This window comes from Scyliorhinus torazame, chromosome 16, assembly GCF_047496885.1.
Source record: "Scyliorhinus torazame isolate Kashiwa2021f chromosome 16, sScyTor2.1, whole genome shotgun sequence".
Lineage (NCBI taxonomy): Eukaryota > Metazoa > Chordata > Chondrichthyes > Carcharhiniformes > Scyliorhinidae > Scyliorhinus > Scyliorhinus torazame.
This window is the reverse complement of record NC_092722.1, coordinates 199,793,851-199,807,262: the sequence shown is the minus strand read 5'-3', so window position 1 is coordinate 199,807,262 and position 13,412 is coordinate 199,793,851.

Here is a 13,412-nt window from a genome sequence, read left to right as displayed (position 1 = left end):
TACCCTTCCCCCAATTGTAAACCTTGCCCTGTTGCACGCACCTATCCCTCTCCATTACTAAAGTGAAAGTCACAGAATTGTGGTCACTATCTCCAAAATGCTCCCCCACTAACAAATCTATCACTTGCCCTGGTTCATTACCAAGTACTAAATCCAATATTGCCCCTCCTCTGGTCGGACAATCTACATACTGTGTTAGAAAAGCTTCCTGGACACACTGCACAAACACCACCCCATCCAAACTATTTGATCTAAAGAGTTTCCACTCAATGTTTGGGAAGTTAAAGTCATCCATGACTACTACCCTGTGACTTCTGCACCTTTCCAAAATCTGTTTCCCAATCTGTTCCTCCACATCTCTGCTACTATTGGGGGGCCTATAGAAAACTCCTAACAAGGTGACTGCTCCTTTCCTATTTCTGACTTCAACCCATACTACCTCAGTAGGCTGATACTCCTCGAACTGCCTTTCTGCAGCTGTTATACTATCTCTAATTAACAATGCCACCCGCCCCCCCCAACCCCCCACCTATTTTACCACCCTCCCTAATCTTATTGAAACATCTATAACCAGGGACCTCTAACAATCATTTCTGCCCCTCTTCTATCCAAGTTTCCGTGATGGCCACCACATCGTAGTCCCAAGTACCGATCCATGCCTTAAGTTCACCCACCTTATTCCTGATGCTTCTTGCGTTGAAGTATACACACTTCAACCCATCTCCGTGCCTGCAAGTACTCTCCTTTGTCAGTGTTCCCTTCCCCACTGCCTCATTACACGCTTTGGCGTCCTGAATATTGGCTACCTTAGTTGCTGGACTACAAATCCGGTTCCCATTCCCCTGCCAAATTAGTTTAAACCCTCCCGAAGAGTACTAGAAAACCTCCCTCCCAGGATATTGGTGCCCCTCTGGTTCAGATGCAACTCATCCTGCTTGTACAGGTCCCACCTTCCCCAGAATGCGCTCCAATTATCCAAATACCTGAAGCCCTCCCTCCTACACCATTCCTGCAGCCACGTGTTCAGCTGCACTCTTTCCCTATTCCTAGCCTCGCTATCACGTGGCACCGGCAACAAGCCAGAGATGACAACTCTGTCTGTCCTGGCTTTTAACTTCCAGCCTAACTCCCTAAACTCGTTTATTACCTCCACACTCCTTTTCCTATCTCTGTCGTTGGTACCAATGTGCACCACGACTTCTGGCTGCTCCCCCCCCCCCCCCCCCCCCCTTAAGGATCCTGAAGACACGATCCGAGACATTCCTGGCCCTGGCACCCGGGAGGCAACATACCTTCCGGGAGTCTCGCTCGCGACCACAGAATCTCCTATCTATTCCCCTAACCATTGAATCTCCTCCAACTATTGCTTTTCTATTCTCCCCCCTTCCCTTCTGAACTCCAGAGCCAGACTCAGTGCCAGAGACCTGGCCGCTAGGGCCTTCCCCCGGTAGGTCATCCCCCCCAACAGCATCCAAAATGGTATACTTGTTTTGAAGGGGAACGGCCACGAGGGATCCCTGCACTGTCTGCCTGTTCGGTTTTTTTCCCCTGACTGTAACCCAGCTATTCTTGTCCTGTACCTTGGGTGTGGTTACCTCCCCGTAACTCTTCTCTGTCACCCCCTCTGCCTCCCGGATGATCCGAAGTTCATCCAGCTTCAGCTCCAGTTCCCTACACGGTCTTTAAGGAGTTGGAGTTGGGTGCACTTCCCGCAGGTATAGTCAGTGGGGACACCGGTGGCATCCCTCACCACCCACATCCTACAGGAGGAGCATGCAACTGCCCTAGCCTCCATCCCCTCTTACCTTACAGAATATAGCTGCTGTGTGGACCAACTGGATCTCCGCCCTCCGACTCTGCTCCCAGTCAGCTGCACTCTCTGTAAACTCCTGGCTCTCTTCTCACTCTTTGCGGAAATATAGGAAACAAAATGAAAGGAGCACCTTACTCCCTCCTCACCTAACTCCCTCAGTCACCAAACTCTCACTATAGCACTCAAATGCACCAAATTCAGCACCCCCTCAGTCACCAAACTCTCACTATAGCACTCAAATGCACCAAATTCAGTACTCGGTGCAAACAAAGTCTGCACTGTAGGGGATCACTTTTATACTGTGAATCTAGCCTCTGAAAACTGGCCTAATCCAATTAACTAATTAACAAGCTCCAGCTGCAAGTACCTTCAAGTAGAAGCCTGTTTAAAGCTGATTGAAAATTCACCTTCTTCTAAAGCAAACAGCAACTTTTAAGTTAATTAACTAAATAAAAGAAAGACTAGACTTGAGATAAAAATGAAGCCTTATACTCCCTCAGTCACGAAACTCTCACTATAGCACTCAAATGCACCAAATTCAGCACTCAGTGCACGCCTTCCGCGAATGCCAGGGAGTTGTAGATGTGGATGGCGTTTTGCCCCGCCGTGGAGAGGAGGAGGGCGATCTTCCTGGTGTCCGATGCATTCGCCCTGTCTGTGGCTTCTAGGAAGAGCTGGAAGCGCTGTTTAAACAGCTTCCAGTTGACGCCGAGATTTGCAGCGATTTGGAGCGGCTGCGCCAGGCTGATGGTGTCCATGGCACAGGATGGCGGATCTCTGAAGAGGTGCAGGTAGGTCTCACAGTTGCTGGCGAGTTTCCCATCCTGGTATCATGTCGTGTTGGGTGTTCCGATATACAAACGAACCAACACGATTGTAGATGGTACAACTCTGTTTTATTATTCTGTACAATAACTACTGTTAACTTCTGGCTGTGGTTTACCAGTTAACTTGTGGACCCAGCCCTGGCACTATCTTAGAGAGGCACTCAGCACATGGTGTATGTCTGAGTGGCACGCTGTGAGATCTGTGCTCTGAGCTCTCTCCTGGTGGAATGAGCGGGAACTGTGGTGTTCCCTGTTTTATCGTGCATGTGCTCTCACTGGTGATTGGCTGTGATGTTGCGTGTGTGTTGATTGGTCCGTCTACCTGTCCATCAGTGTGTGTGTGTGATCGCACCATGAAGAATAAAGGGATTAAGGGTTATGGTGTTCGGGCGGGAAAGTGGAGCTGAGTCCACAAAAGATCAGCCATGATCTCATTGAATGGTGGAGCAGGCTCGAGGGGCCAGATGGCCTACTCCTGCTCCTAGTTTTTATGTTCTTATATGTTAATATGGATATCATGACAGATTGCATTTCCATCATAAACATATTCACATTGGCGAACACAATCAATGCACACTCACAAAGCTATTCGTGCACACAGCTGATGCACACTCATGAACACAACTGGTGAACACAATCATTGCACAATCATTGATGAACTGTCAGTCCACCTTCACAATGACTCCCTTTTTTATTTTCCTAATTTATTCCCCACTCTTGCTCACAGAGAGGTTAATGGCCATGACTTTGTTGTGTGGGGATCATGAGCACAACCCACAGTCTTGTCCAATTCTGCACTGAAACATAGTTACTGCTTGCAAACATTGGAGGGGATGACATTTTCACCAAATGCCTGTAATCTTTGAGGTCAGGAATCTCGTTCTCACTGCCCCCGATGGGCAAACTCAAGTCTGATCTCATTCTGTACCCACCACATGCTTGGATTATAATTTATTGCCGAGAACAAGACTCACCTGGTCGAGGTTTCAGAGCTTCGATGTTCTGGAACTGGCCTCATGGTTTCTGTTTTTACATTCACTGCTTCTACTTCACATCTCAATCCTTCTGGGTCCTCAGCAAATTCAATAAGTGGCTGTGGGTACAATGGCAGCAGAAACTATGGCAGCTCTGTGAGAATGGCCGGTAATGGCCAAGAATTGCTGAATTACTGCAGTCTTTCTTCGTAACTCCAACAGACAATTTGTTTTCCTCCCTCAGTCTGACAGCACTCTGCTCCTGGAGTCTGAGGTGACAGAATGATTCACTCAGTGTCACTAAGAGATTCTCAATCCCTCCCCTCAGTCTGTCGCTGATTGATACATCAGAGAGGCAGAGAGCAAATGTGCAATGATGCAGTGTGAGACAGCAACACTTTCATATGCATGAACAAAGCACCAGATCGACGATTAGCTTCTGATACCTTCAGCCCACTGAATAGGCAGCATGAATGAGAACTGTTACTTTGCTATAAATAATAAAAAATAGGATCAGAAGCACAAAGTGCAAATTGATTTTACTTTTAATTTGAATCTACCTCAGTGATTAGGACACAATAATTTGAACAACTCGAATACATGGATTGAAGGAAAATCCTTTTGGATATTAAAATCACTTTTAAACACATGGGGCAGGATTTTCTGTTTCTGAGACTAAGCGTTGACGCCAACACAGAATCCGTAGACTTTCACGACAGAAAGACTGGCGCCACACCTGGGCTGATTCCGCTACCATTGAGGGGCCGCGCACACTCATCCCAGCCAACACACTCCCCACACACACTCATCCCAGCCAACACACTCCCCACACACACTCATCACAGCCAACACACTCCCCACACACACTCATCCCAGCCAACACACTCCCCACACACACTCATCCCAGCCAACACACACCCCACACACACTCATCCCAGCCAACACACTCCCCACACAGACTCATCCCAGCTAACACACTCCCGACACACACTCATCCCAGCCAACACACTCCCCACACACACTCATCCCAGCCAACACACTCCCCACACACACTCATCCCAGCCAACACACTCCCCACACACACTCATCCCAGCCAACACACTCCCCACACAGACTCATCCCAGCCAACACACTCCCGACACACCCTCATCCCAGCCAACACACTCCCCACACAGACTCATCCCAGCCAACACACTCCCCACACACACTCATGCCAGCCAACACACTCCCCACACACACTCATCCCAGCCAACACACTCCCCACACACACTCATCCCAGCCAACACACTCCCCACACACACTCATCCCAGCCAACACACTCCCCACACACACTCATCCCAGCCAACACACTCCCCACACACACTCATCCCAGCCAACACACTCCCCACACACACTCATCCCAGCCAACACACTCCCCACACACACTCATCCCAGCCAACACACTCCCCACACACACTCATCCCAGCCAACACACTCCCCACACACACTCATCCCAGCCAACACACTCCCCACACACACTCATCCCAGCCAACACACTCCCCACACACACTCATCCCAGCCTACACACTCCCCACACACACTCATCCCAGCCAACACACTCCCCACAGCGTTGCGCTGGTCAAAGAGACAGCCTGAGTGAGTGAGACACAGACAGAGTGAGATTTTGAAACTTGGTAATTTGGTGCAGTAAGGTAATTCGGTGAAGAATGGGAGGAGGTGCTTTTTCCCTACTGTTTTGTTCTCTCTCTTTCTACTGGCCTGTAACTTTTAATCAGCAGGGAGAGAACCTAAGAACATCTGAGACCCTCAGAAGGTAAGGAAGTGATTTTTACTCATTTTTACTTTTATTACCTATTCACATTGTGTGTGTGTGTCGGGGGGAAACTGAAGTGACATCCCAGAAAAGCTGTGACCTGAGTGGGAATCTACACAAAATTAAAAAAATTAAGCATTGGTAACTAATTAAACATAATTACTTAATTATAATTTAGAGGGGTATCTAAGCCAGAGATTGGAGAGTACTATATTTAGCTTTCACATTTATAGTAGAAATCTAGTGCCAGGAAACAGATAGTTAACAGTAACTTTTTTTTTAAAAATTTAAACTTTCAACTTTAATTTACTAATTAATTGACGCAATGTCAGTTAGAGGGGTGCAGTGCTCGGACTGTGAGATGTGGCAGGTCCGGGAGGCTTCCAACGTCCCGGATGGCTTCACCTGCAGAAAGTGCACCCAACTGGAGCTCCTCACAGACCGCATGGTTCGGTTGGAGCAGCAATTGGTGCACTTAGGAGCATGCAGGTGGCGGAAAGCGTCATAGATAGCAGTTATATAAATGTGGTCACACCCAAGGTGCAGGCAGAGAAATGGGTGACCACCAGAAAGGTTAGGCAGTCAGTGCAGGAATCCCCTGTGGTTGTCCCCCTCTCGAACAGGTATACCCCTTTGGATACTGTCGGGGGGGATAGCCTATCAGGGGAAAACAGCAGCAGCCAGAGCAGTGGCACCACGGCTGGCTCTGATGTTCAGAAGGGAGGATTAAAGCGCAGAAGAGCAATAGTATAGGGGACTCTATAGTCAGGGGCACAGATAGGCGCTTCTGTGGACATGAAAGAGACTCCTGGATGGCATGTTGCCTCCCTGGTGCCAGGGTCCAGGATGTCTCCGAAAGGGTAGAGGGCATCCTGAAGGGGGAGGGCAAACAGGCAGAGGTCGTTGTACATATTGGTACTAACGACATAGGCAGGAAGGTGCATGAGGTCCTGCAGCAGGAGTTCAGGGAGCTAGGCAGAAAGTTAAAAGACAGGACCTCTACGGTTGTAATCTCGGGATTACTCCCTATGCCACGTGCCAGTGAGGCTAGAAATAGGAAGATAGAGCAGCTAAACATGTGGCTAAACAGCTGGTGTTGGAGGGAGGGTTTCCGTTATCTGGACCACTGGGAGCTCTTCCGGGGCAGGTGTGACCTATATAAGGACGGGTTGCATATAAACTGGAGAGGCATAAATATCCTGGCCGCGAGGTTTGCAAGTATCACACGGGAGGGTTTAAACTAGTATGGCAGGGGGGTGGGCACGGGAGCAATAGGTCAGAAGGTGAGAGCATTGAGGGCGAACTAGGGAATAGGGACAGTGTGGTTCTGAGGCAGAGCAGACAGGGAGAAGTTGCTGAACACAGCTGTTCTGGTGGCCTGAAGTGCATATGTTTTAATGCAAGAAGTATTACGGGTAAGGCAGATAAACTTAGAGCTTGGATTAGTACTTGGAACTATGATGTTGTTGCCATTAGAGACGTGGTTGAGGGAAGGGCAGGATTGGCAGCTAAACGTTCCAGGATTTAGATGTTTCAGGCGGGATAGAGGGGGATGTAAAAGGGGTGGCGGAGTTGCGCTACTGGTTAGGGAGGATATTACAGCTGTACTACGAGAGGACACCTCAGAGGGCAGTGAGGCTATATGGGGAGAGATCAGGAATACAAAGGGTGCAGTCACATTGTTGGGGGTTTACTACAGGCCTCCCAACAGCCAGCGGGAGATAGAGGAGCAGATAGGTAGACAGATTTTGGAAAAGAGTAGAAACAACAGGGTTGTGGTGATGGGAGACTTCAACTTCCCCAATACTGACTGGGACTCACTTAGTGCAAGGGGCTTAGACGGGGCAGAGTTTGTAAGGAGCATCCAGGAGGGCTTCTTAAAACAATATGTAGACAGTCCAACTAGGTACTGGACCTGGTATTGGGGAATGAGCCCGGCCAGGTGGTAGAGGTTTCAGTAGGGGAGCAATTTGGGAACAGTGACCACAATTCAGTAAGTATTAAAGTGCTGGTGGACAAGGATAAGAGTGGTCCTAGGGTGAATGTGCTAAATTGGGGGAAGGCTAATTATAACAATATTAGGCGGGAACTGAAGAACCTAGATTGGGGGCGGATGTTTGAGGGCAAATCAACATCTGACATGTGGGAGGCTTTCAAGTGTCAGTTGAAAGGAATTCAGGACCGGCATGTTCCTGTGAGGAAGAAGGATAAATACGACAATTTTCGGGTACCTTGGATAACGAGATATTGTAGGCCTCGTCAAAAAGAAAAAGGAGGCATTTGTCAGGGCTAAAAGGCTGGGAACAGACGAAGCCTGTATAAGAAAAGTAGGAAAGAACTTAAGCAAGGAGTCAGGAGGGCTAGAAGGGGTCACGAAAAGTCATTGGCAAATAGGGTTAAGGAAAATCCCAAGGCTTTTTACACGTACATAAAAAGCAAGAGGGCAGCCAGGGAAAGGGTTGGCCCAGTGAAGGATAGGCAAGGGAATCTATGTGTGGAGCCAGAGGAAATGGGCGAGGTACTAAATGAATACTTTGCATCAGTATTCACCAAATAGAAGGAATTGGTAGATGTTGTGTCTGGAGAAGGGTGTGTAGATAACCTGGGTCACATTGAGATCCAAAAAGACGAGGTGTTGGGCGTCTTAAAAATATTAAGGTAGATAAGTCCCCAGGGCCTGATGGGATCTACCCCAGAATACTGGAGGCTGGAGAGGAAATTGCTGAGGCCTTGACAGAAATCTTTGGATCCTCGCTGTCTTCAGGTGATGTCCCGGACGACTGGAGAATAGCCAACGTTGTTCCTCTGTTTGAGAAGGGTAGCAAGGATAATCCAGGGAACTACAGGCCGGTGAGCCTTACTTCAGTGGTAGGGAAATTACTGGAGAGAATTCTCCGAGACAGGATCTACTCCCATTTGGAAGCAAATGGACGTATTAGTGAGAGGCAGCATGGTTTTGTGAAGGGGAGGTCGTGTCTCACTAACTTGATAGAGTTTTTCGAGGAGGTCACAAAGATGATTGATGCAGGTAGGGCAGTGGATGTTGTCTATATGGACTTCAGTAAGGCCTTTGACAAGGTCCCTCATGGTAGACTAGTACAAAAGGTGAAGTCACACGGGATCAGGGGTGAGCTGGCAAGGTGGATACAGAACTGGCTAGGTCCCGTAACAGCCTCCCCGAACAGGCGCCGGAATGTGGCGACTAGGGGCTTTTCACAGTAACTTCATTTGAAGCCTGCTTGTGACAATAAGCGATTTTCATTTTTCATTTCATAGAAGGCAGAGAGTAGCAATGGAAGGATGCTTTTCTAATTGGAGGGCTGTGACCAGTGGTGTTCCGCAGGGATCAGTGCTGGGACCGTTGCTGTTTGTAGTATATATAAATGATTTGGAGGAAAATGTAACTGGTCTGATTAGTAAGTTTGCAGACGACACAAAGGTTAGTGGAATTGCAGATAGCGATGAGGACTGTCAGAGGATACAGCAGGATTTAGATTGTTTGGAGACTTTGGCGGAGAGATGGCAGATGGAGTTTAATCCGGACAAAAGTGAGGTAATGCATTTTGGAAGGTCTAATGCAGGTAGGGAATATACAGTGAATGGTAGAACCCTCAAGAGTATTGAAAGTCAGAGAGATCTAGGTGTACAGGTCCACAGGTCACTGAAAGGGGCAACACAGGTGGAGAAGGTAGTCAAGAAGGCATACGGCATGCTTGCCTTCATTGGCCGGGGCATTGAGTATAAGAATTGGCAAGTCATGTTGCAGCTGTATAGAACCTTAGTTCGGCCACACTTGGGAGTATAGTGTTCAATTCTGGTCGCCACAGTACCAGAAGGATGTAGAGGCTTTAGAGAGGGTGCAGAAGAGATTTACCAGAATGCTGCCTGGTATGGAGGGCATTAGCTATGAGGAGCGGTTGAATAAACTCGGTTTGTTCTCACTGGCACGACGGAGGTTGAGGGGCGACCTGATAGAGGTCTACAAAATTATGAGGGGCATAGACAGAGTGGATAGTCAGGCTTTTCCCCAGGGTAGAGGGGTCAATTACTAGGGGGCATAGGTTTAAGGTGAGAGGGGCAAGGTTTAGAGTAGATGTACGAGGCAAGTTTTTTACACAGAGGGTAGTGGGTGCCTGGAACTCGCTACCGGAGGAGGTGGTGGAAGCAGGGACGATAGTGACATTTAAGGGGTATCTTGACAAATATATGAATAGGATGGGAATAGAAGGATACGGACCCAGGAAGTGTAGAAGATTGTAGTTTAGTCGGGCAGCATGGTCGGCACGGGCTTGGAGGGCCGAAGGGCCTGTTCCTGTGCTGTACATTTCTTTGTTTTGTTATCCCAGCCAACAAGGTGGCCCTGGTTGTGCTGGAGCCGCCCATACAGCTGATGGGTCGGCTGGGGCCACCGACCAGAATGCAAGGATTAATCTTTTGTTTAATAGAATGATATCGTTTGGCTGGGACCATGCTCTTTCTGATCATCTGTCCTTGTTAAAACATACAGAGCGGGATTCTCCGTCCAACTGCGGAATCTCGATCAGGTAGTGAATCGGACGTCAACTGAAAATAGAGGTCGGTGCCGGGCGCCCAACGGAACGCCACGCTCGGGTGCCTTGATAGCAGCATGAATGCGTTCCACACCATGCGCTGGGGTGGACAAGCAAATTGTACAGTAACAGCCGTTAGCGTATCATTAACGGACCCAACCCGATAGTCTCCTGCCTCCTGCGATGCTCCGCTTCCGCCAGGCGGGAGTGACGACAGCGAGGTTCACTTGTGGTATTTAAAAATAGGGACCGGGCGCCGTGGCTGCTGAGGGAGAGTGGGGAAGACACCCATTGAGGGCAGGAGTATTTGGCAAATCTGCATATTAAAGTGAGTAGTTAGTCTCACTCCAATATGCAGCTCGCCCGATCCAGCCGAGGATTTAGGATTTAACCCCTTCGCCTCAGAGACCTTAGAGGTTGTGCTGTTTAATACAGGTCCCTCAAATAGGGTCCAGACTGAACAGCACTTGGGGGGGGGGGGGGGAATGGTCTCCCAGGGGTTCGGACACTCCCAGGTGGTTGCCCTCTGGGCAGGGTGGCACTACTGGTGCCACACAGGCAGCTTGGCACTGCCAACCTGAATTGGGGCTTTGGGTGGCCGGAGGTCGGGGTGGGTGTCGAAGGATCAGGATGCTATTTAAAAGTGGCGCCTGATCTCCTCTTGCACTGAGCAGGTCTGGCGATCGGAGCTCCTCAATGCAGGAAATGGGACTAAGTGCAGCCTCGGCGGGGCGTAATCCACTGAGGTCCTGGATTACAACAAAGTCCCGTTCGATTGCGTGGTCCTTCTCGGCGCTGTGGATGCCGGGAAACACTCGGCCAAATGCGCGACATGGGAGTCTGTTGCAACTTGTTTAGATTGTGCCAATGTCTCTAATTATCTGCTCCCCAGAAATCATAACAAAAATCCGTTAGGTTTGTCCTTTTAGAGCAGCGTGGTTTGAAAGAAAGATGATCTCATTTTTATGATGCTTCAAGTGCCATACAACCTGAAGGCTTCTCAATTCACTGGGCGGACCGCACGGCATCATCAGGCAAAGCGAAAGGTGGAGGGGTTTGCCTCCTCATCAACTCCTCCTGGTGCTTGGATGTAGCGACCCTGGCGACCTACTGCTCCCCAGACCTAGAATATCTGACCGTGAAGTGCCGCCCATACTATCTTCCACGTGAGATCACTTCAGCCATTATCACAGCGGTCTACATCCCACCACAGGCAGAAGTGAGGAAGGCGCTGGACGAACTATACAGTAATAAACAACTACGAAACAGAACACCCGGAGGCCTTGCTCATCGTGGCCGGAGACTTCAACAAGGCCAACCTCAAGAGTGTACTGCCAAAATTCCACCAGCACATCTCCTGTCCCACCAGGGGCGACAACACTCTTGACCACTGCTACTCAAAAATCAAGGGCGCCTACCGTTCCATCCCCCGACCGCACTTTGGGAAATCAGACCATAAGACGGTGCTCCTTCTCCCGGCATACAAGCAGAAACTCAAGCGGGAGAATCCAGTTAAGAAGGTTGTGCAGTGCTGGTCCGAGGAGACAGAAGAGCTCTTATGTGACTGCTTAGAGACAGTGGACTGGTCCATATTTAAGAACTCAGTGACCAACTTAAATGAGTATGCCACCACCATCACAGACTTCATCAGCAAATGTGTGGACGACTGCGTGCCAAAGAAAGCAGTACGTGCGCTCCCCAACCGGAAACCATGGCTCAATCGCGAGATTGACTCCCTACTGAAGGACAGATCTGAGGAGTTCAAGACAGACGATCCTGACCCATACAAGAAATCCAGGCACGACCTCCGCAAAGCCATCCGAGATGCCAAGAGAGAATATCAAACCAAGCTAGAGTCAGACTCTCGGCGGTTGTGGCAAGGACTAAACAACATAACGGGCTACAAAGCGAAGTCGAACAGTATCTCTGGCAGCAGCGCACCCCTCCCTGATGAACTCAATGCATTCTATGCTCGGTTCGAGCAGGTAACCAACAATCCGTTGTCGAGTGCCCCAGCAGCCCATAATTCATCCATACCCATCACAGCTTCCGAAGTCAGATCGGCCTTCCTGAAAGTGAACCCTCGGAAAGCGACGGGCCCGGACGGGATCCCTGGTCGTGCACTCAAGAGCCTGCGCGGACCAGCTAGCAGAGGTATTCGCGGACATCTTTAACCTGTCCCTACTCCACTCCGAGGTCCCCACCTGCTTCAAGAAGAACCAGGCAACGTGCCTCAATGACTACCGTCCAGTGGCCCTGACTTCAGTCGTAATGAAGTGCTTCGAGAGGTTGATCATGAAGCGCATCACCTCCATACTCCCAGAACGCCTTGATCCACTGCAATTCGCATACCGCTGCAACCGGTCCACATCAGATGCCATTTCCCTGGCCCTACACTCATCCCTAGAACATCTCGAAAACAAGGACTCCTACATCAGACTCCTATTTATTGACTACAGCTCCGCCTTCAACACCATAATCCCAGCCAAGCTCATATCAAAGCTCCAAAACCTAGGACTTGGCTCCCCACTCTGCAACTGGATCCTCGATTTTCTGACCAACAGACCACAATCAGTTAGAATGAACAACAACACCTCCTCCACAATAGTCCTAAACACCGGCGCCCCGCAAGGCTGTGTACTTAGCCCCCTACTCTACTCCCTGTACACACACGACTGCGTGGCAAAATTTGGTTCCAGCTCCATCTACAAATTTGCTGACGATACGACCACAGTGGGCCGGATCTCGAATAACGACGAGTCAGAATACAGGCGGGAGATAGAGAATCTAGTGGACTGGTGTAGCGACATCAATCTCTCCCTCAATGCCAGCAAAACTAAAGAGCTGGTCATTGACTTCAGGAAGCAAAGTACTGTACACACCCCAGTCAGCATCAATGGGGCCGAGGTGGAGATGGTTAGCAGTTTCAAATTCCTAGGGGTGCACATCTCCAAAAATCTGTCCTGGTCCACCCACGTCGACGCTACCACCAAGAAAGCACAACAGCACCTATACTTCCTCAGGAAACTAAGGAAATTTGGCGCGTCCACATTAATCCTTATCAACTTTTACAGATGCACCATAGAAAGCATCCTATCGGGCTGCATCACAGCCTGGTATGGCAACTGCTCGGCCCAGGACCGCAAGAAACTTCATGGGGTCGTGAACACCGCCCAGTCCATCACACAAACCTGCCTCCCATCCATTGACTCCACCTACACCTCCCGCTGCCTGGGGAAAGCGGGCAGCATAATCAAAGATCCCTCCCACCCGGCTTACTCACTCTTACAGAAGTCTGAGAACACGCACGAACAGACTCAAAAACAGCTTCTTCCCCACTATCACCAGACTCCTAAATGACCCTCTTATGGACTGACCTCATTAACACTACACCCTGTATGCTTCATCTGATGCCAGTGCTTATGTAGTTGCATT